We start from the raw sequence: 26,006 nt of genomic DNA, 5'->3' as shown, positions 1-26,006 counted from the left end.
CTTCTCAGAGGAAGAAATTAAAGAAGCGAATAAATATAGGAAAAATTGCTCCACGTCATTAGGCATTTGTGAAATGCAAATTAAAACAACACTGAGATATCATCTCAGCTCAGAAAGAATGGCTATCATAAAGAAATCACCCAACAACAAATGTTGGAGAGACTGTGGGGGACAAGGAACCCTTCTCCACTGCTGCTGGGAATGTAGATTGGTGCAACCGTTATGGAAATCAGTATGGAGACTCCTTAGAAAAGTTGGTCTGGAAATCCCCTTTAAACCAGCTATTCTCTACTTGGAATTTTCCCAGAGGATCTGAAATCATCATTATGTGTGCCTATGTTTATAGCAGCACAATTTTTGATAGCCAAATCTTGGAAACAACCAAGATGCCCATCACCTGAGGAATGGTTGAAAAAGATGTGATATTTTTACACAATTGAGTATTATTCAGCTATTAAGAATGATAAACTCGAAGCCTTTATATTGAAGTGCACACCACTTGAACATATACTCATAAGTGAAATAAACCAGACACACATGTGTAAATATCATATATTCTCCCTAGTATAAGAACTCAAAAAAAGAAATACAAATAGAAAGATATAATACAAGTAAAAGGAAAGCAGGATCTCAAGGACTTAACTAATCAAGAGAAGGAAAGGATAAGAGCTAGGAAACATGACAACGTCAAGCCATATAGTTATTTGTAGAAGATGAGCAAGGCAATGATCCTGAGAACCTTCAGAAGATTTTTTTAATCTAGCAGTTATTGGGAAAGATTCTCACCCTGACTAAATATATATACTGATACCTGTGAACTAAGCTACTGCACTGCAGATGGTAATTTGTAATAGTAGTTTCATGCTTGGAGTGCCTGTCATTCTGGTCAACTGTACATGGGCTGCTTCTCATGGCATGCCAGTTGCTGCTATGAGGTCTCTCAGGTAGATGGTTGTTCAAGAAGAAGTGGGTGGTGAAGGAAAGCAAGAGACAGGAAAAGGAATATTGTGGGACTGTCCTGCTTCAAGGTTGTATATGGTGAGATTTTTGGACTTATGTGCAAACATGAGAAGTATATAATTCTTTATGCCTATTTTTAAAATATATTCTAATTTTTAAATGTTTTTATCATATTCTTTAGGGACTTAAAGTTCAACATATCACTACTTGATGAAAAGTACCTGTTCCATATTATGCCTAAGATGTTTGATATGCAGACAGAGAGTGAGGTTAAGCTTAACTGCCTAAGTTGTTCGATGATAACAACAAGCTTGTCTTCTGGATGGTTAACAACCTAAGTTTGCAGACCAAAATTAGAGAAAAAGGAGGGCTACAAGGAAAGCCAACATTTTGGCCCTAGCCTTCTAAGATCAATGAAGACTCAGGACATATGAGAACTTGTACTGTAACATCATGTCACTTGATAGTGTCCCAAATTTTCTGATCAAGGAGATTATGGGGTCAAAGAGGAAAGTGATCGATGACATAGAGTGGGCCTAAGGAGAGTCACATGGAGAGAAAACATTCTCTCAGGCTTTCAAAGAGAGCACATTGGCCAAGCAATGGCCATGACTCATCCACATGGCTGACACTGACAAAGGTTCTACAATCTGAGGTACAAGATCTCAGGATAAATCCTGAGGGGATTTCACTGACTGTATCAGACCCAAAAGCAACAACTCTTGTTACATAGGTCGTGCTTTACCTTGATCTTAACCATCCAGAAGAAAAGTATAAAAACGAAATATAAGAAGTAAAGCCATGTTGTTGTGTTGAGCTGTGGGGGACTCAGATCAACAATTTCTGACATTGCCAGTTAAGTGGAAGACCCAATACTATTATGGGATACTAGACTCTTTTAGAATATTTTGCTGAGTTTACACACTTATAATATTCAAATAATGGAACTTAGCAAAAACAGGGCATACAGATGAATGCCCATTTTGTATCTGTGTATTCAAAGTGGTTGGGATAGATATATAGTTACATTCTCTTAATGAATAGAATGATTTGTTCTAATGGGGTTTGTAAATAGGATATCAAGTCCGCATCTTGTACAGCAATTAACCACTAAGAAGATTGTATGCAGTGTGTTAATTATTGAAACTGTCCTACCGATTTGAAAAAAAAATAAAATATATAATTTTTTTTTAAAAAGGACAGAGAGAGTCCTATGACCGTGAATCTATGATTCCAGTCTCTAAGGCCCTGGATTCTGTAGTTATTCCTCCCACTCTCTGACCCAGTGCAGGACTACACCTACTCATCTGACATAATAAATTCTCTTTCTGAAAAAAAAAAAAAGACAAGCAGAAGAGAAAGATTCCTCCTCTGCCTAAATATGCTATGGCACCAAGTCATGGGGGGCTGGGGAGAGGGGCCTGTGTCCAAAAAGTAGTATCACTAGTTCAAGCTCACCCTGGCCATTAGTGACATTCTCTTTCAAAATAAAAGCTGTGCTTCTCAAAAACAAGTTTTAACCGTAAAATAATCAGCCTTGAAAACTAGTGATCACAGTGGGCAGCCCCATGCAGGCTGTCCGTCCTCACAGCTGTCTCTATTTCTTGCTCTCTGGCTACTCTGTAGGCCGGGTAGGGTAAGGGTGGGTTTACTGGGCCTGGCAGCTTTGAGCTTTAGTTTTCCAAGCTGATTACTTTTCAGTTAAATCTCACTTCTGAAGGAACAGATGAATAAAAAGGTCTGGGATGTAGCTTAGTGATGGAGCCCCCTTGGCTTCAATTTCTAGTACAAGAAGAAAATCCTTAAAGGCTAAGGAAGACCTTAGTCAAAACAACAGTATGAAAAATCTTATACTTTGGATGGCTCAGTAAGATAAACCTCACTCTTACAAGTGCCATTTCATTCCTCAATGTATTTAACATGGAATTTCCATCAGACTTTGAAGTTTCACTCCCAGGAATCTGCTACCCTCAAATTTTTTAAATAGGGAAACCAACAATTACATGACTTCATTTTTTTATGTCCCTGTTTACTGTAACACTGTTGGCAATAGCCACATCTAGGTGTTAAATAAAATGTACATCCGTAGAATGGAGTGCTATTCAGTCCTAAAAAATAATGAAGCTCTGACACATGCTACAACACAGGTAAACACTGAAAATGCTAAAATGCTAAGTAAGGGAAGCTAGACATACAAGGATAAATATCATATGAGTTCACTTGCAGAAGGCACCTGGAATACACAGACACAGAGACAGAAGTGAGGTTACCAGGGGCCGGGAGAATCAGCATGACAAGGTGATTGCTTATGGGGTCAGAATGTCTGTTTGGGATAAAGAAAAGATTCTGGAAATATATAGTGATGACAGTGGCAAAAAAAAAAAGTATGAAAATAAATCACTGTTTCTTTATTAAAAAATGTGCTTTTGGTCTTGCCTAAAATCCATCTTCCTTTTTACACCAGATCTTGCTTGGAAATGCCCCCAGCCACATCCCATCCTCGTCCTGGCAGTGAGGCCTCCCTGTCTATAAAGACAGAATAAAACAAAGAACATAATGTGAGCAGAAGAGATCTACCAGACCTCTCAATGCACAGCCGTGGCCAGCTGAAGGAGCTGCAGAAAAGTTGCCAGGCCATGTGGCTTTGGCTCTGGAAATCTGACAATGTGATGGAAGCAGATGTGTGTGAAACCATCCCTGCCAGCCTGCCCACATGCCACCTAGGACAGTGCCCAGGCTCTTACCTGGCTGTGCTGTGCTTCATTCCCTAGCGACACTGTACAGGATGCCAATGCCACTGTCTCCAACTTGTACCATGTACAAACTCAGGGCCAAGTCTGCTTTGTCTTAATGTTATCATTAAAATTAGGGTGGTATCATCATCTCAGAACTTGTTTCTGACATCCCAGTTAACTCTCCTAGGAGAATATGCTCTGTCCCTTCAAGTACACCTCCCAAAGGAAGAAGCATCTTGTGTTACAAGACCCATCTTTCCTACATAAATGACCGTTTCACAAGAACCAGTGATAACAACACATATACTGAACTAACAAGACACGGGGAGGTTATTCTTCTTGTTTTCCCCCTTAGATGTGTGGTTTTCCTCAGGTATTTTCATCTATTATGAAAAAAAGGATTTTTTTTTATACCTTTACCAAGCAACGTTGATTATGTAACTGTATTTTCCTCCCAGAGAAGAATTGATAGATAGTTGTGTTGAACATTTATGTATAAAACAGGACTCAGGAGGCCAGCAAGATAGCTCAGAGGACTAAAGTACATGCTTAGGCAAGTGCAGAGACCATGATTTGATCCCCAGCACTACATGACATGCCAGCCCTGCCCCTGGACACACTGAGCTGGCCAGAGTCTGGGCATAGTGGTGTACACCTGTAATCCCAGCACTGGGGAGGCCGAAAGCAGGAGGATCACTATGAGTCCAAGCTGCATAGTGAGACTCTGACACCCAAATACATTTTTAAAATATAATAATAATAATAATAATAATAATAATAAACAGGGTTGGAAAACATGAGCACACACATTCCCTACCCTTGCTGCCTGACTTACAACCTATGGTTAAGATGAGCCAGATAAATTTATTCACATTTAGGTGTGGAATGGATGCAAAGCATAATGGGTAATCTCTCCCACAAAGTAGTTGTATTTTAAATTTTCATTCCAAAGAATAAATCATTAGGAGGGATTTATGCAATAATAGGAGCTCAATTTTAAAAAAATCTCATTTTAATGGTGTACATATAAGTTATTTCACAAAAAGTATGGGGATAAAAAAGAAGGAATCCAAACATTTCCACAGGCAGGCCCTGCTGTCTTCTGCTCAGTTCAGTTCTGTATACATAAAATAGTCTCTTAATGTGGTTAAAAAAAAAAAGCTAAGCAAGTTTCCTCAGTCCTGTGCCCATCTGCTCTACCCGCATGGGTGGCCTCAGGTGGAAACAGCCTTCAACAGAGCTCTTCCCCCCGTCCCACACACTGAACTCTAGTCAGTACATCCTAAGGATTTCAATCAGAAAGGAAATTAAACAAATGTGTCCCTCTCTGTAACCCATACTTCAACCTAACCTTCTGGTTCATACCATCATTTCAAATTTTGCAAGTATTGATAGTTTGAGGACTGCTTAGAATTTGAGAAAAGTGACCTTTTGGGGTACAAAATTATACATGTGCCTTAAATGTCAAGTATACATAGAACAGGCTGTGTTTTTATAGTATAGCAAACCTGTTGTGAGAATTCTAGCTAAAGATGACACACTTAACTCTTTTTTCTGAATGAATTATACTAAATCGGTAGTAAAGAGATCAACTAATAATAAGGACAAATACAAAAAGAGAAAAGAAGTAAGAGTACAACTTTGAATAATGATGTGAAGTACGAGGATGAGTTGTAACTCACCTGCTAGACCCAGAAAACCTGAGGAGAGCCATGGTTCATCCCTGTACATGTCACAGGCTTTCCAATCCCAGGGCACCATCCCAGTGACACCATTCATAAAGAGTTCACTCTCAGGGTCACAATACATATCTTAGCAACTTCTTGTTGGTCCTTAAAGATTGGTTCTAAATTGGTGGTAGGAAGAGCTAAGGAAGAAGCTGATAGTTCCACACATTTCTAAAAGAATAAGTAACTGATGCCACCTGGCCACTCTGGAAGTAAACAGAAAGACATGGCTAAAAGATAGGAGGACTATGGAACATCAGTTTAGTAACCCACCCCATCTCTACCAGAAGCTGTGTTCTGTGAGGAAAATGGAACTGAAGGGTCTCTGGGCTGCAGGATACCAAACACAGACAATTATGAGGATGAACTACTGAGACGGATTCAGTGAACGTGCCCAGACTGAATACTGAACGTTTTCTTCACTTCCCCTGTGGAAATCTGTCAACTGGGATGGATCCTCTAGGCAAGATATTAAAAGTCAGTTCTCTGGAAAATGTTATTATCCCAATAAAGATTTTTAATATTTAAATTTTGTAGCATAAAACTCCAACTGTCTAGACACATAGCCCTGTTAGGACAACCACAATCCGTCAGCTCCACCACCACATGCACTGAGCTACCATTAAAATGTATGTCCTTACTACTAAACCTACATAAAAAGCAGTAATTCCCAGAGATTTTTAAGGAAGCATCCAAAATGAAAATGAAAGGCCAAATCCAAAAGCAGAGATTTTGCCCTGGGTAACCTTTAGAAGTATCTGTTTACCTGCAAGTCTTGGCCCACAACACAAGAGTTGAACAATGTGATATGACCTGGGGGCTTTGGGTCATGCAGTCTACCTCAGAGGGGCTGGAGATTAGATGGGGCATCACCCAGCTTTACCTCACTAAGCCCAACTAGAGCTCTGACCCGAAGGTTTGGTGACCCCGTTGTTAGCATTCTCTTATGCTATCATAGAGAGCACTGGAAGGGCCAACACGGGTGAGACTCAACTGGGAAGGGGTAGCCAGAAGCTCCAAGTTTGGGGCACTCCTGTGCCCTGACCTTTGGCTCATTCTGTTCTGTGTCAGTGTAGCACTGTAACTGAGTGTAACTGCTGCTCTCTACGAACTCCAGATCTTCTCCAGGAATCACTGCACCTGAACGTACTCCCTGCACTCTCCTGTTCTAATCAGCTGAAGAGTGAGGGTGATCATGTGGATATCCATGGGTCCTACATGGAAGGATACATTGAGAGAAGATCCATGAGTGAAAAAGGTTATAAAAAGGAATATTTGGAGAGCATAAAATATGCTCCGTAAAAAAACTAACCACATCAAAATGCAAAATCTCAACAGAAAATTAAGAAATTTAACTGTGGAAGTTTCTTAGAAAATAAAGCAAACAAAAAGAAAAAGATGAAAAAGATGAGGAAAATAAGAAAAGTGAAGGACCCCAAAACTAAATAATAAGAGCATAAGTACTAGCAGAGATAGAGAACATGGTAAGTGGAGTGAGCCAAGAGGTCAGCAGAGCCAAACGGCATTGCCAGCAACTGGACGATCATCAGTTGGAGGAAGCCAGTGGATCAGTGCCTTTACATTTCTGATGCTCAGGGGCACCCACTGGTCAGTGGGAAATCATACATCAGATATATATATTTGTAACAATTTATTAAAAACAACTATTTTCAAAAGTATTTGTTAATCATGCCATTTGAAAGAAATCAGTAAACTGTGTTCATCTAGCAACATAAGTAGTTTCTAAATCCCTACTTTTGACTCTGAGAGCTAATGAACTGCAAGGACCTTCTTGCTCATCTGGTGTGGAATGGCAGCATTCTCTAGGATGGGCAAAACTCTTCCAATCAGAAGACTTCCAATCAATTTATGAATGGAAATAACAAAATTTGAAAAATTTCCACTGTTATGATTTGCATGTATTTGTCCCTCCAAAACCTCATGCAGTCATTGAGGTGCAGTTCTACAATTTGTGATTAACTCATAATCCAAGGCTGGGATTATGGATCTGAATACTGCTGGGATTACAAGTGTGAGTGCTACACCCAGCCTGGGGCTGATAGCCCGCATGTAACATAAGAGAGACAGAGACAGATTTGCTCCCTGTCGCCACTATTGCTACTACTTCTTCATTTTGCTCTCTGCTCTTTGCCACCACCATGAACTGCTGCTCTCTGCCATATGCCGCTCTGCCTTGGAACCAGCCAAGTATGAACTGAAACCTCCAGTAACTGTGAGCTAAATAAACCTTTCCTTCCTTCATTTTGATCATCGGGTATTTGTCCCAGCAACGAGAGAAGAGTAACCGAGACAGCCACTGTGCAGCTTCCTGATACGATCATTGGTCCAGACAGTTGTCACCAGAGAATGTTAAAACCATTCAGCGAAAAATCATGAGGGACCTTTACAAAGAAGAGAGCAATTGTGTCAATACTCAGCCCAAAGCTCGGTCTTAGCACAATTAAAGTGAAAGATCTTCATCACCTACGAACACTGCTGGGAAACTCCTAAGCCAGAATTTAACCAAGGCTTTAAACCTCACACTGCTGACTGACAGGAATTATGTGGGCTGTAGAGACAAGTCACATCCAGCATGAGGAGGTGCCGGCGACGTGCAGAACATGGTGGCATCAGAGGCTTCAGAAACATAACAACATCATGCAATTAATTTTTTCTACATTTTGATTCAAGTAAAGTGAGATAACAGAAAGATACTTTTAGACAACAAGAGAAGATTAAATATGGGTTGGCTCTGGAATTTGCATACAAATGTTTATATTTGGATAAAGTAAATTTTAAAAAAACAGGTCCATTATTGTTCTGTGGATGTGATAACAGTAGTATTTGGCCCATGTAAGATAATGTCCTTTATGTTTCTTTCCATATTCATTCTGCACGCATTGGACATAAAATGACGTGATGCCTGGGTTTTTGTTTCAAGCAGTTCAGCAAAATAAATGAGCAAAAAGGTAGCCAGAAGGACGGATGAAACAAGTGGCAAAAGATTAACCATTATTGATAATTTAGCGATAGTTTTTGGATGAGTTACATGGAACTTTTTTGAATTCTGCTTTTTACATATGCAGAAATTTTCATAATAAAATTGCTTTCCAAAATGCTGAAAGAAAATGACTTTGAATTGAGCATTCTATTCTGGCCAGTTTTTTATTAAATTTAAAAATAAAATAAAGCTGGTTTCAAATATGCAAATTATCATACAATTCCCCTTTCGTGGAGATTTATGCTTTCCTTGTGCAGCTACCAGAGGTTACACTCAATCCAAAAGAGCAAATAAATCTAGAAAGACAGATGACTGGGAGTCAAGGAATTGAAAGAAGAAATGATGAAAATGAGAGAGGTGGAGTGAGATCTCAGAATGAGACTGGAAATAGAAATTAATCCAGATGAGAACACAACAGCAGGCTGCAGGAGATAATTCTTGCAGAAGAGAAAATTGCACAAATATCAGATGTAGGAGAATCTATGAAGTGAACATTTATAAACCAGTGAGGGAGATCTGAGGGCAGAAATAGCTCCAAATTGAAAGACAATTAAGCAATTGCATTTTTTAAAGATCACAAAATAATTATGGAGAAGACAACAGTTTATGCAAGATAGCAATATCATGTCCACATCTTGTACAGCAAATAACCACTAGGAAGGAAATATGTAATGTGTTAATTATTGAAACTGTCCTACCAATTTGGTTTGAAACTGTCTCATTGCTATTTGTTTCTCAATAAAATTAATTATGGGGAAAAAAACTCAAAAAAATTAAAAAAAAAATAAAGAAGGATAAATTTGAGTGATCTGTAGAAAAATGAGTATACTTCGACACCATAACGTGAAGAAAAAAAAAAAGACACAAAAGTTTAAATCTATGGTTTCTCTTTTATGAGACACCCAAAGTATATGTAAAGACCAAAATAAAAGATGCTAGGACACAGGAAATAGATTTTTTTAAAGATCAGAAGGAAATCAAGAGATAGAAAGAGGGCCATCCAGATAGCTCAGCAGAATAAAGCACATGCTTAGGCAGGCGCAAGGACTGGGATTCGATCCCCGTCCTGTGGTGCTGGCCCCGTTCCTGGGGCTCTCTGAGATGGCGTCTGAAACTGGGTGTGGTGGCCCATGCCTGTAATCCCATTGCTTGGGAGGCTGAAAAACAGGAGGATCACTATGAATCCAATCTACATAGTGAAACTCTATAAACCCTCTACTACATACATGAAAAAAAAGAGAGAGAGAAGGATGATGGAGAAAGGGGACATAAAAAGATGTGTTATGTTCACATACGAACTCATAAGGAATACAATAATTATGTATTGCAAACACATCCTAATAAAAATAAAAATTAAAAATAAAAAAAGATGGCAAAAGATTTTCAGAAAATCTAAATATATTCATGACTAAGCCATGAAGCATTTTAATGCACTCATGATAATATAAATATTGATCTTACATCTGTCCAAAACTGATATACAAGTATATGGAGGATGGGGCTAGGAGGTGCATATGTATGAGGTGGTACTCACTGACATGTGTCTAAAAAGATAAATTCTCATTTCCCAAAGAACAAAAACAGCACGTGTTCAAAGCTAAAATGTGAAGAAATAGCAACAATGTTATTGCTGTTATAATAGATATATTTATATTATATATAAGATATATAATATAAATGGCAATATGTTAAAATAAAAGTATAGAAATAAATACAAATTAGTTTCCTCTAGAGCTAGGGGTTGAGACATGGAGAAGTTGATCTGATCAACAAGTATTGCAGAAATATTTGGTTCTTTTAACTATATCCTTGGAACTTTGATAGAAAAACAAGAATATACAGAAATTTCATAGAACGAAGGTGACCCACTTATTTAGATATATAGAATTAGTACCAATATAGTAAACTGAGTTAAATTATTATCAGAGGGAAGTAAGAAATGTTAAGTATGTCTAGATTTGATTTAAAAAATAAAATTAAATAATGAAAATCCTACTGAATCCTAGGAATACCTTGGTCAAGTCAAGGTGGATCTGCTTAGGAAAGAAAGAGCTTTATCTTATTTCACCTTAATGCACAGGCTAATTATTCCTATACACAAAGTCACATTTTTCCCCTTCAGGGAAAGTCTTGTTGCTTCAATTAAACATATTTCACTATCAGGCCCATAAATGTTTCTCATTAGCTTACTTGCTTTCGTTTTATGAGACTTCCTTCAAATTAACACCCACATTCCATAGAATCAGTAGGAGAATCTTGGAAGACTACAATTTCCCTTTCAAGGAGGAAGGAAGGATGCTGGATTGTATGTCCAGGAAGAGTACTTACTCATTAGGGTCAGCCGTTTATAGCATGTGGTATTTGGTGCAATGCACTTGTCAAACTCAGATAAAAGGCTGAAAGTGAACAGCCATTTCAACAGATTACTTTCAGGTCCCAAAGCAGACATTATAGAAGGATGGAGGCAAAGCCCTAGGGGCAAAAACAGCACAGTGGCCGCCACTGCCCTTCCTCCGGCTGTGATTGCAGCCAGCCTTCCCTAGCAAAATTAGGACCATATTGCACCCCGCCGTCACCTGCTAATGGCCCTGGGAAATCAAGCCTCAAGAGTTAGAGAAGTTAGCTTTGCCCTCATCAGACCCCTGGGAAATATACCTCATCTAGAAGGGACTGCAACATAGCAATTGCTCAATAAGGAACCATCATCCCCACCACCACCACCACCACCACCACCACCACCATCAACGCAATTCTGGAACACTGCTGAGTGGAGGGAGTTCAAAGTGGGAAAAAACAAACATAATCCTGACACCGCAGGAAGTGAATGAAGGCAGACAATTTGTGGCATGGGTCAGCATAAAGATGAATAGTAGTTTTGATGTGGCATTTGGGGGGTTCAAAAAATAACAAAGGCATTTTATCAAGCGCCAACTGCGTACCAGGCCAGGCACTGTGCCTGATAGTGTGCGCTCATTATCTTTAACAATGGCAGCTATTGTGAAAAGGTGGCATGATTAGCCTCAAGCAAGCCTTGAGGCTCAGAGGAAGGCAGTCATTTCTGCCAGGTCCCATGAATGGTAAGTGGTGGAGACTGGGTTGGGACCTTTCCATCTTGGTGCGAAACGCTTTCTACCTTGCATTCCCCCTTCTTCTCCTTGGATACCAATCACTAGCCCTATGACCTTCAGGGAGTTTCACTGCATAGGGGCACCTCAGTTGATGAACTGAATTCATCCTGCAATTCTGGAAACGGCGGCCATGTTCTTGTCTGTGCGGGAAAGATGGTCATGGTCAGTCATCACCCAAGGCAGACTTCACAAAGATAAAATTTCACCAAACACTTCTGTTTTCAAACCAAATTGTTCACATACAAAAGGATTCAAGAACCAAGATAACACCCCACGGTGTCCAGATAGCCCCAACATAGGAAGAACCCCTTACTGCCAATTTTCACTGAATGAAACTTTGATTAGAGAAGCAGAGCCTTAGACCACCTGGCTCCGAGGGACAGAATTGGGATCCCCACCCTGATGGTTCAGTTCAACATCCATCACTCTTTTTAGCCTATCTTGATGTCCAGGACAGATTAGTCCCAATGCATGTCCCTGGTACAGTGTTCTAAAATGAATCTCTTTTCAGTTATGAAATAAGACATTCAGGTAAAATGCATTATCTAAATAGGAAACTTTCTGAGGGTCAAGGAGGATGCTCAGAGATATGGTGCTCAATGACAGGTAGTATTAAACAGACTATCTTCTGCAAACCAGGGACTTAGGGTAAACCCATTAAAAGAAAAAGACCCAGTGAGAAGATTACTTTATATTGACATCAATTTAACCATTTTATTTGATATCAGGTGGGGAGACATTTCTGAAAAAGTCATGTAAACCTTGTGCTCCATTTGCCTTTGAACATTAATGGTTTACTTATTTCTAAAACAGGGGTTAGCAAACAGCCTGCAAACAAAACACTCCTCACTCACTCCCTGCTGTGGTACATAAAGTTTTATTGGAACAAATTTGCACTCACTTGCCCACATAGCATGCATGGCTGCTTTTGAACCAGAATAGTATACATGGATGAGTAACTGCAAGTGAGATCATCCAGGCACAAAGCCCAAATTAGCTGCTCTCTGGTTCCATAAGAAAAGAGTTTACCTGCCCTTAGTGGGTGCCCATTGGGAGTAAAAGAGCTAAAACCCTTAACAGTGAACTCTGGTTAAACCCATCTCTATGGAGTCATACAATAGCAACAAACCTCTTGATGTCAGGCCTCCCATTGCCCCTGAGTCCAGGACCCATCTTCTCTAAAAAACACATATAGAGCTCTCTGTCACCTTCTTATCCAAAGTGAAAATCATCTGTAAGCCAGAAAAAATATTCTTGTCAAAATTGTAACTGTAATCATAATTTTAAACATAGAAGATCTACAAAGTGTTAAATGGCTCTAGAGAAGACATATTTGGATAATAACATTTGCTGCCCAGAACCTTTTTTCCTAGGCTCAAACTCTCATAAAATCCCCAATCTCTAACCCTAACTGTGCAGTTCCTTTCCTGGAAACTCACCCAGCAGCCCCCGGGCAGCATGCCCTGATCTAAATAAATGTGTGCTTCTTCTCCATTCTTTGTCTATTGGGGCGGACACTTATGCCAACATCACTGTTGCTTTATACACTGCCTCACCTGTGTGGCAAGCCCCTGTCTGAAAAGATAAGAGCACACACTGCAGGGAAGTGGCAAAGGCCTATGTGGCCTGGCCCTCCTCCTGCCTCTGCCTCTCAGCTGCATCTCAACACAGCACACTCTGCTTTGACCACTGTTTTCCTTGCATGACCAACCAACCTTGGCACATTCATCTCCCTTTGCCTGGCTGCCACATCGCCCCCTAATCCTCTGTTGGACACTCTTCAAAGCTGTTGCGAAGTAAGCATTGTCAGAAGAATGACACGTGGGAAGCACTCGGTTAATATTAAATACCCTTACCACTGCACCATTAATATTGATATTATTTGTAATTATCTTAAACTTGTCGACTCACTTTTCCCATTTTTCATTTTGTCATCTGTGAAACAAGAGCTAGTATTGGGCCATGCTGAAAAGCTGTGCACCCAGAAGGTTGGAAGCTGTAAAGGCGAACACACATGAGATTTCAATATTAAAACATTCGTTTTCTCCTCACTTATTCATCCAACCCAAACCCTAACTGAACCTATGCAAAGAGGTGAACTGAAAAGCAACAACCAGTCTGAAGAGCTCTTCACAATTATTTCTGACACTGATATTAAGGATTGAAAGTCTAGTACACGGAGCTCACGAGTAGCATAAAAGGTATCACCTTGAAATACCACTCTGAACTCCTTCACAAGCTGTTGCAAGGTCTTCCTTATTTATTGAATCCCTGGATTTATGAATGATGTTCTTTACCATCTTGTCTTACACTAATTGCAACTTTTCTTTCTGTATTTATACCATTGAAGAGACTATTAGTCATGAAGTTTATTGATAGGGGAAATAAAGAACACATGAGTCAAACACACACACCATATGCAGCAAGTGGCTCTTTCATTTCAGGCTGCCATCCTACCACGGAGCTCAGCTCAGCGCTACTGCAGCATGCAGAATGGCAGTGTCTGGCTGCTTTTCCCACAGGTGGGGACAACTGGTCTTCAGCACCAAGTGCCTGCAACGGAATTGTGATTTCTAATACTGCATAGAGGACATCCCAAACTAAGGAATGGAAGTACCGGCAATAATCCCATTGCCTGAAACACACGATGGCAAAAGTCCTTCTGCTCAACAGTGTCAGTCGGGGAAGCTGCCTGCTTTCCTGTTTTTTACATTAATTTTATTGGTACAAGTTAGATATACATAACAATCACACTTGTTACAGCAAGTTGGTACCTGTTCATGCTATTTCTTGCTGCTTCACTTTTCTCCTCCCCTCAATCCCTCTTCCCCTCCTTATTTACAAAAGCTTTGTTTCCATTTGCTTTTTTCTATTCTTTTTTCCCTTTCTGTTGCTTCCTTTTCAATTCCCCCATTCTTAGTCACCTTTCCCACTTCAATATTCCCTTCCTGTTTCCCAGTATCTCTTATACATTTTGGTCCTGATTTAACCCTTGCAGTTTCTCCTGCTAGAGAAACTATGTGACATTTAAACATGTGTCCAATTTATTTCATTTATGAGTATGGATTCTATTTTTAGAATTTCCTTACTTCCCCATGTTCTACTCTCTCGTTCCCCTTTCTTTTCAACAACTTCTTCCTATTTTGCAATACCTTTTATGCACTTTGCTCCTTCTTTATTTATTTGGTATCTCGTATTGGAGAAATGGTGTGATATTTACAAGTGTGAGTCCAATTTATTTCACTTAAAAGTATGTTCCCCAGGTGCATCCATATACCTAGAAAAGTCTGCAGTTCATCCTTTTTATGGTTGAGTAATACTCCATTGTATAAAAAGAACCCACATCATCTTTCTCCATTTCTTAGTTGATAGGCATTTTGGTTGTTTCCAAAATTTAGGTATTACAAACTGTGCTGCTATAAACATAGATATGCATATATTGCTGTAGTATGATGTTAATTCTTCCAAGAAGATACACGGAGGGGAATGGCTGGATCAAATGGGATCTCTAGTCCTAATTTTTAGAGGAATCTCCACACTGATTTCCACAATGCTTGTACCAGTGTGCACTACCACCAACAATGCTGAAGAGTTCCTTTTTTCCCACAGCCCTTACATCATTTTTTATTACTTGATTTCTTGATAATAGCCATTATTTCTGGAGTGGGATAGAATCTCAGCATCGTCTTAATTTGCGTCTCTCAAATGACCACTGATCTTGGACATTTTTTCATATATTTATTTGTCATTTGTATTTCCTCTTCTGAGAAATGGGTATTCATCTCAGATGTTTAAGTCTTGGTGTTCTAGTTTTCTTCAAATCTCTGTATATTCTAAATATTAATACTTTGAGGGACAACAGACTGAGACAGTTTCCCACTCTGTGTGTTGTCTTTTCACTCTATTGGTAATTTATTTTGCTGTTCAAAGGCTTTTTAACTGGATGACCTTCCAATTGTTGATTCTTTGTAGTGTTTCCCATGCAATCCAGATTTTGTTCATGAAATGTTTGCCTAAACCTACATCTTCCAGAATTCTACTATTCTCTCTTTCAACAGATTTAATTTTTTTGTTTTAATATTTACATCTTTGATTCATTTTGATTTTAGTTTAGCACATGCTGGTAGACATGGATATATTTTTAGTCTTTAGATACAAAGCAAACACTCAAAAATCAATAACATTTCTACACACCACCAACTGAGCGAGAAATTAGGGAAACCACATCTTTCACAACAGCATTGAGAAACAAATGCTTAGAAATCAATCTAACAAAGGAAATAAAAGAGCTATACACTGAAAATCACAGGACTCTGAAAAAGGAGATTAAAGAGGCTGTCAGAAAATGGAAAGTTTTCCCTTGCTTGTGGACAGGAAGAACCAACATGGCAAAAATGGTCACACTTTCAAAATTGCTATCCAGATTCAATGCAATCCCTGATCAAAATGCCATTAGCATACCACACAGAATGAGAGAAATCATGCCTAAAACTCATTTGGAACCAGAAGAGACCCAGAATAGTAAAAATAATCATTGGCAACAAAGACAAGGCAGGGGACATCAAACAATAACAGATGCTGGCCAGGCTGTGGTGAAAAAGAAATCCTCCCTCATTGTTGTAAGCCAGCACAACCATTGTAGAAATAAATATGGGGACTTCTCAAAGAACTGAAACCAGGAATTCCACATGACCCAGCAATCTGTTTTGGTACTTTCCCCAACAGCTTTACATAGCACAATACAGTGATACATGTGTGCCAATGTTTACAGCAGCACATCTTGTTATAGCTAAACACTGGAAACAGCCTGCCTACCCATCAACAGATGGCTGAATAAAAGAGATAGCATCTATACATAGAATGGAATACTACTCTGCTATAAAGAATGACAGGTTTGGGACATCTTTAGGAAAATGAATGCCCTTGGAAAATGTAATGTTAAGTAAAATAAACCAGACACTCAAGCTTAAATACTGTATGGTATATCTCATTGGAGTGAGACAAAGAAAAATAGCCTCCTGCACCTGCCGCTCCAAGCCCAGGCCCACCGCATGAGTGAGGCCTTTCCCTGTGTTCTCCAGACCTCCCCCGCCTGAAGCAGAGCAGCCTGCCCTGTGAGTGAGAACTTCTGCCGAGCCTTGGGCCCACTCCATATTCAACCAACCCCAGACCCTGCAAGTGTGGGGGAGAGTTTCGGCTCTGTCCTGTGCCCACCCACCAGTCCAAGCCCTGGCCTGCCGTGTGACAGAGGCCTGTCTCCACATTCTCTGGTCCTCTCCAGTCCATCCAAACCCAGTGCAGCCTGCCCTGTGAGTGAGAACTTCTGCCACGCGTTGGGCCCGCTCCATATCCAAACAACACCAGGCTTTCCTGCACCCGACGCTACAAGCCCAGGCCCACCGCATGAGAGAGGACTTTCCCCCTCAATCTCCAGACCTCTCCCCAACCATCCAGAGCCAGAAACACCCATCCTGTGAGTGAAAATTTCCACCGCACTCTTGGGAGTCCTGCAGACCCACCAAAGCACAGCCGGGGTGAGTGTGTGGGAGAGCTTCTACGCTCTCTTGCCCCCACTCCTCATACCCCTCCAGAACCAGCCAGACCTGGCCTACAGGCTTGGGGTGAAACCCTGCAGGTAAAGTCCCTGCAGTGAAACTAGGATCAAAACCACACAGCTAATCCAGGAACAGAACATCTTACCAGAGGGTACAGCAGGCCTACCTCCAAGAAAAACAATAAGGAGCTGAGCACAGTAGCCAGACCCAAGCCAGGCATAACTGCATGAACTAGAACTTGGTATATCAGTACATGAATTTCATTAGGTGATAAGGATATAACAGCACCAAAGCTCTACACCAAAGGTCAGAGGTCAGAGCTATTCGAAATGATAAAGACAATGAACAAAATGCAATCTTAGGCCTTGAGCCCACGTATAACAAGTGCAGAAGACACTAGCTCAGCTGAAATATATGAATCAATAGTGTCAGAAGCAAATAAACAACAGCAGAAAGAAATGCAGGAACTCAGAGCAGAATTAATTTCTGGAACAAAAAAAAGGACAACTCTGAATTTATAGCATCTGAACTAAAGAATCAAATGCAAAAACATATGGAGGAAACACAATGCCCATCCAGAACAAATAAATAAGCAACTGCAGAAAGCTTTATAGGAACTCAAAGCAGAATTAGTGTCTGAAATGGAAAAAGAAATCTCTGAATTCATAGCACCTGAACTAAAGAAGCAAATACAGAAACATATGGAGGAAACCCAATCTGTGAAGAACTCTGCAGTAAAAGAATTAATAACTGCTTCTAAAGAAGACATTGATTAAAAAATACAGGAGATTTTTTAAAATGATGGATTGTTTGAATGAGCAATACAAGAAAGAAATAGATCACATGAAGCAGAATTAAAGAGATATAGAGGAACTTAAAATCTCAATCACAGGCCTGGGGACCGGGGAGATGGCTCAGTGGAATAAGCACTTCCCCAGCAAGTGCAAGGACCTGAGTTCAATCCTCAGTTCCACAAAAAAAAATAAATATATAAATAAAAAATAAATTTACAAGACTGCAAAACCATTTGAGTGAAGTGAAAATAGAGTTTCAGATCTTGAAGATGCTGGTGCAGCTAGTGAAAAGGTAAGAAAAGATCTCTTAAAAACAACTAGGATGCAGGAAAAACAATTCATAACCTGCAAGGCAATGCAAAGATGAATAATGCGAGACTAATAAGCATTAATGAGAAAGAAAGAGTCAATACAAATGATATAAAAAGACTATGGGCAGAAGTAATAGCAGAAAACTTCCCAAATATGAGGAAACAATCTGGCATTCAGGTAATTGAAAAATACAGAATGCCAAATAACTTCAACCCAATTAAAAACACACCAAGACATATAATAGTCAAGATTCCAGAAATGAAACACAAGAATATCATACTGAAAGCCCCTAGAGAAAAGAAACAGATCACATTCAAAGGAAAACCCATCAGAATTATGGCTGACTTCTCATCACAAACCATGAAGACAAGAGCACGGAGCAGATTACTTCAAGTCTTCTATGAAAACAAATTCCAGCCCAGACTTCTATACCCTGCAAAACTCTCTTTCAAGTTTGATGGAGAAGTGAAATATTTCCATGACAAAGACCAACTAAAGAAGTTCATGATGGCAGAGCCAACCCTACACAGACTACTGAAAGATGTTCTAGAGAGGGACAAGAACGATCAGAACTCCACCAACAAAAATAGAATGAACCTACTAAATAGGACAAACAATTAAACAGAGGAGAAAAAAAGAGTTAAAAAATAGCAGGTGAATAACATGTCAATTGTAAGTCAATACATGTCAATTATAACCATCAATGTAGATGGACTCAATTCACCAATTAAGAGAAATAGATTGGCATAGTGGATTAGGAAACAAAACCCAACAATATGTTCTGTACAAGAAACACACTTAACTCATAAAGAAACTCATAGGCTGAAAGTCAAAGGATGAGAAACAATACTACATGCCCCAACACTGAAGAAAAAAGCAGGAGTAGCAATCTTGTCCACAGACAGTCTCAACTTCAAACCAAGAATGATCAAACGAAATAAAGAAGGCCACTATATACTGGTTAGGGGAAAAATTCAAGAGAAAGAGATAACACTCGTAAATGTATATGTGCCAAACATGGGAGCACCCAACTATATAAGAAAAACCTTAATAAACATGAAAAATCTAATATTCAATACAATGATCCTAACAGGAAAACTTAACAGCCCCTTAGCCCAAAAAGATAGATCAATCAGACAAAAAAAAAAAAAGCAAAGAAGTAGCAGAACTGAACCAGAGCTTGGACTTGGTAGACATATACAGAGTATTCCACCCAACCACAGTGGAATACATATTTTTTTCAGCAGCACATAGGTCATTTCCTAAAAATAGAACACATACTAGTAGATAGCTCATGCTTAAGTATATGCAAAAAAAGAGAAATTATCCCATGCATATTAGCTGACAACAGTGCAATGAAATTTGAAATAAGTGACAAAAGAAACCTGAAAAAAAAAAAAAAACCCTAAGTACATGGAAATTAAACAAAACCCTACTCAGCAATCAATAGGTTACAGATGAAATTAAACAAGAAATTCAACAATATCTACAATTCAATGAAAATTCATCCACAACTTACCAGAATTTATGGGATATGATGAAAGCAGTTCTCAGAGGGAAATTTATAGCTGTGAACTCACAGGTTAGGAAAACAGAATGGGAACAAATAAACACCCTAATGCTGCAACTCCAACATCTAGAAAAGGAAGAGCAAAACAAACCCAGAGCCCAAAGACAGGAAAAAATCATAAAGATTATAGCAAAAATTAATTCAATTAAGACAAAGGAAACAGTTCAAAGAATTAACAAATCAAAAAGCTGATTCTTTGAAAGATTAAATAAAATCGATAAGTTCCTAGCTAAGCTCATCAAAAAGAGCAAAGAAAACTTCAAATACATGCAATAAGGAATGAAAAGGGTGTAACTACCACAGACCCAGTGGAAATTCAAAAGATTATCAATAGCTACTTTGAGAATCTTTACTCTCACAGAATAGAATACACAGAAGAAATGGACAGATTCCTAGAAATGTACAAATTACAAAAACTGAATCAAGAAGATATAACACCACTCAACAACCCAATAACAGCCAATGAAATATGAGATGTAATAAAAAAAAAAACCTACAGACAAAGAAAAGTCCAGATCCAGATGGACTCACAGCTGAATTCTACAAGAAATTCACACAACATATAATCCCTACACTCCTCAAACTGTTCAAATTGAAAAGGAAACAGTTCTCCCAAAATCATTCCTGGAGGCAAGTATTATACTGATACCAAAACCAGGGAAAGATGCAACTAAAAGAGAGAACTACAAGCCAATCTACTTCATGAACACAGATGCAAAAATCATCAATAAAATGCTAGAAAACAGAAAGCAGCAAATTATCAAAAAGATCATACACCATGAACAGATAGGATTCATCCCAGGGATGCAAGGATGGTTCAATATTCAAAAATCTATAAATGTAATATATCAATAGAGTGAAATATAAAAACCACATGATCATCTCCATTGATGCAGAAGAGGTTTTTGACAAAGTCCAACACTCATTCATGTTCAAAGTCCTATAGAAAATTGGACTAGAAGGCCTCTACTTCAATCTGATAAAAGCCATCTATGACAACCGACCAGCTAATATAATTCTCAGTGGGGAAAACTGCAATCTTTTACTCTCAAATCTGGTGCAAGACAAGGATGTCCTCTATTAGCCCTCCTATTCAATACAGTTCTGGAATCATTAGCTAGAGCGATTAGACAAGACAGAGAAAGAAAAGAAAAAAAGACAGAGAAATAAAAAAATAAGAAGAGGTAAAGAAGAAGTGAAACTATCATTATTTGCAGATGATATGATGCTTTACACGGAAGATCAAAAAAACTCCACCAAGAAGCTACTAGAATTAATACAGAAATTCAGTAGCATAGCAGGATACAAAGTCAATACCCAAAAGTCAACAGCATTCCTCCACACAGATAACAAACACACTGAGAGGGAAATTAGAGAATCAATACCTTTTACAATAGCCCTGAGAAAAATAAAATACCTTGGAATTCATCTAACTAAAGAAGTCAAAGATCTTTTCATGGAAAATTACAGTGCTCTTAAAAAAGAGATTGTAGAGGATTTCAGGAAATGGAAAGATATTCCATGCTCCTGGATAGGAAGAACCAATATCGTGAAGATGGCCATATTTCCAAAATTGTTGTAAAGATTTAATGCAATCCCTATTAGACTATCACCAACATACCTCACAGACCTAGAAAAATTGTTCCTACAATTTATTTTGAACCAAAACTGACCTAGAATAGCAAAGGCAATAAAGACAAAGCAGGAGGCATTACAATTCCTGACTTGAAGTTATACTACAAAGCTACTTTGATAAAATCAGCATGGTATTGGAAACAAAATAGACCTGAGGATCAATGGAATAGATTAGAAGATGCAGAGGCCTCTAAGAACACACTCAGACACCTGACTTTCAACAAGGGGCCAAACACACTTACTGGAAGAAAGATAGTCTCTTTAACAAATCATGCTGGAAAAATTGGCTCCTTACATGCCAAAAACTAAAACTTGACCCAGGTCTACCACCATGCACTAAACTAAAGTCAAAATGGATTAAAGATCTAAATATCAAAACAGAAATGCTAAATCTCCTGGAAGAGAATGTAGGAGGAACTTTTGAAGACATAGTGATAGGCAAAGAGTTCATGAGCAAAAATCAAATCGCACGGGAAATACTTGAAAGAATTAACAACTGGGACAAACTCCTATTTAGAAGTTTTTGCGCATCAAAAGAAATTACCAACCAAGTGAAAAGACAATCCACACACTTTGAAAAATTCTTGACTAATAAGCACTCAGACAAAGGTCTGCTCTCTAGAATTTATAAAGAACTAAAGAACATTAGGGCCCCTAAATTTAAAGACCCAATCCAGAAATGGGCATCTGAGATGAACACACACTTCTCAGAGGATGAAATTAAAGAAGCGAATAAATATATGAAAAAATGCTCCACATCACTAGCCATCCATGAAATGCAAATTAAAACAACACTGAGATACCATCTCACCCCAGAAAGAATGGCTATCACAAAAAAATCAGCCAACAACAAATGTTGGAGAGGCTGTGGGGAAAAGGGAACCCTTCTCCACTGTTGGTGGGAGTGTAGACTGGTGCAACTGTCATGGAAATTCATGTGGAGAGTCCTTAAAAATCTAGGACTGGCAATCCCATTCAAGCCTGCTATCCCCCTGTGGGGAATTTTCCAGGAGGAACTGAAAGCATTATATCACAATGATATATACGCACCTATGTTTATAGCAGCACAATTTGTGATAGCCAGATCCTGGAAGCAACCAAGATGCCCATCACATGTAGAATGGTTGAAAAAGATGTGGTATTTTTATACAATGGAGTATTACTCAGCCATAAAGAATGATAAACTCGAAGCCTTCATATTTAAGTGGATGCCACTTGAAGATATACTTATCAGTGAAATAAACCAGACCCACATGTGTAAATATCATATTGTCTCCCTAGTATAAGAACTCAAAAGAAGAATGACCTATAGAAAGGTACAGCACAAATAAAAGGAAAGTGAGAACTTGAGGATTGAACAATGAGGAGTGGGAAAGAAGAAAAGCTAGGAAACATGACAGGGGCAAAGCCATGCATTTGTACGCACGAGATGAGTGGGGTAGTGATCCTGGGGACATCAGAAGGTTTTTGAGACTAGAGGTTGGCTGGTGGGATTCTCACCCTGACTAACTCTCTATGCTGGTGCCCGTGAGCCAGGCAGCTGCACTGAGGATGGCAATGTGTAATAGAGGGGTCATGCTTGGAGTGCCTGACATCTTGGTCTTCTAAATATGTACTTCTTGTCATGACATACCAATTATTGCCATAATGTTTCTCAAGTAAAGGGTTTGTTTGTTTGTTTTTAAAAAGGGTCAATGAAAAATGAAAAAAAAGACACAAGAAAAAGAAAAAAAAATGTCACAGGTCTGTCCTGTTACAATTCTGTATATTGTTAGATTTCTAAATTTCTTTGTAAAAATATGTAAATATTTATTTCGTTTTTTTAATTTTTTTTCCTTCATGATCTATAAGGACTTAAAGTTCAACATATCAGTATTTGATGGAAAATACCTGTTTCATGATATGTTTTTTATATTTAGATAGATAGTATAAACCGAACTGCATATATTGCTGGTTAATAATAAGCTTCTCTTCTGGAGGGTTAACAACCTAAGTTAGCAGATCAAAATTGGAGAAAAGGAAGGGATGCAGGGTCAGCCAACATTTTGACCCTAGCCTTTCAAGGTCAGTGAAGACTCGGGACATTAGGAGAACCTGTACTGTAACATCATGCAACTCAGTTGTGCTCCAAATTTTCTGATCAAAGAGATTATGAAGCCACAGAGGAATGTGATTGATATAGTGTGCCTGGGGAGAGTCACATGGAAAGAAAAAACATTCTCTCAGGCTTTCACAAAGAGCAAAGCGTTCAAACAATGGCCGTGACTCATTCTCATGTCTGACTCTGACAAAGGATCTATAAAGTGTGGTACGGGGCTACAAGATAAATCCTGAGAGTACTTGGCTACCTTATCAGATACAAAAGTTACATTTCTTGTTATATAGGTCTTGCTATATCTTGGACTTAACCATTCAGCAGAAAAGTATAAAAACAAGGTATATAAAGTAAAGCCATATTGATACAATGAGCTGTAAAAAGCTCAAGTCAATAACTTCTGAGGATAACCCACTAATATTATAGACTGCTAGACAGTGTTGGATTGTTTAACTGAATTCAAACACCTATAGTATTTAGATGCCAATAGAATATCAACCTCTGACAAGACCAAACAAAAAAAGGGGAAACAAAGGAAAGATCATTTTGTATTTATATATACAAAATAGTTAGGATAGATATACAGCTACTTTCGCTTAATTCAATGAGAAGAAAGAGGTGTACTAGCAGTGTTTGGATAGGATATCCTGTCTGTTTCTTGTACTATGGATGACCACTAAGAAGATAACACAGTACAATGTATTGATTATCAAAACTGTCCTATTAATCAGCTTTGAAACTGCCTCATGCATATTTGTTTCTCAATAAAATTAAAATAAAAAATAAATTAAATTAAATAAAAACAAAGAACAAATAGAGTAATCACAGATGGCTAAAAAGGGACAAGAGGATGGATCTCTTGCAATATGGAAGTGGTCCAAGAAAAAAACATGAAAGGTGAGGAGGAAAGAAAGGGAAAATAAGTAGAATAAAGATGTGTGTGGTACAGGACCCTAATAGCCTTAATTCATGCAAACAGATTAACATGAGCTAAGATTAATATTAATAGAAATAAAAATTGGATAGGAGATATGGAGGGGAGGCCTGGGAAAGGGACAGAAAAGAAAGGGAATTTTAAAAAGAAGAAACAAGCTGTGGTGTGTACATGTAACCACTTCTCAAGATGACTGTAAACTGCATGATCAACAAACATGTACTAATAAAATAAAATAAATCAGGCTAACCAAACCTTCCTGTTTATTAAGTCCCTTAACTGGAGATGCCATCTTAATGCTTGACTTGGCCTAACTTAAAGCAGCTCAGGTCCATGCGGGAAGCCACAAATCTATAAATTTCTTCTCCCCTAACAATTTCAGTTTCATGGTCACTAGGTGGAGTATGAATATCTTCTTAGATATAATAACAGAGATTCAGATAAATTGGGGACGTCCTTTAAAACTTTAGTGAACCAATATTTGAGCTCAGATTTCACGTAAGAAATGGAGACGGAGATGATAGACATTAATGTTGATATCTAGCAATGTTAGTGGGGCCACCAAGATGTCAAAGACCACCCTGAGAGGTCAAGATTCCTAACCCTTACCTTGCTTTACTTCAAAGCTATAAATGTTACTTATCGCTGTGCAAGTGAATTATTTTCTAACCCAACATGGTTAATTGATTCTTTGACAAATTAGCATGAAACCAAAGAAAATCAAAAGATGTTAAATTAAATATCCAAAGACCATACTGCAAACAAGATTCCCTTTGCCCAGACCACACATCCTTGTATTATCTGCTATTTTTGGTATTCAGAGACACAGGTAGGTAGACAATCTCACTTGTTTAGTTGTACTATTTGCATCTGTGTTTCACTTTCCAGCTAAGTATTTTATAAGTACAAATATCTTTTAAGAATTACAGTCACTGAGATTATATAAATCTTACCAAGAGAAGTATGGTCATCTTGCTAATGAGTAGTTATGATCTCTCCCTCACCCCTACTTTTATAATGTGGTTCATTTCACAAAAGACACAGCCTGAATCACGTTTATAAAAATACCACTGAATTGCACCCTCTGGCAGGAAAATTGCTTTAGTGACTCATGGTCTCAGGCTCGTTTTCTTTTTAGTGCCTGTGAATTCTATAATTTCATCATTTTTCTTCCTTCCTTGGTATTTAGAAGAAAGACAAGAAATAGGAAAAGAAGATAAAGACCTTACAAATACACCATCATTTTCTGAGTAAGTTGAAGGAAATTAATGCCACGAAACTGGGTTCTATCCTACAAAAGAAACTATCCAGTGATCCCAGAGCACACAAGCCCTTCCATGGTGGCCGAAGGGAAAGCTGGGTCTTTAATGTAGTGAGATTTTATCTCTGTAGTGGAGGATAGATTCAGGCAGTCAGGCGTGTTGAAACAGAGTAAGCGCCAGTTCCTGAATGCAGAAAACATAAGACTGTTTCTGAGTGGCAAGCTTTATCCTCATAGTCCAGTTCTTCTGTCCCCTGCTTCTCTCCTCTCTCTCTCTCTCTCTCTCTCTCTCTCTCTCT

This window comes from Octodon degus, unplaced genomic scaffold, assembly GCF_000260255.1.
Source record: "Octodon degus isolate 3935 unplaced genomic scaffold, OctDeg1.0 scaffold00119, whole genome shotgun sequence".
NCBI lineage: Eukaryota > Metazoa > Chordata > Mammalia > Rodentia > Octodontidae > Octodon > Octodon degus.
This window is presented reverse-complemented; position numbering follows the sequence as displayed.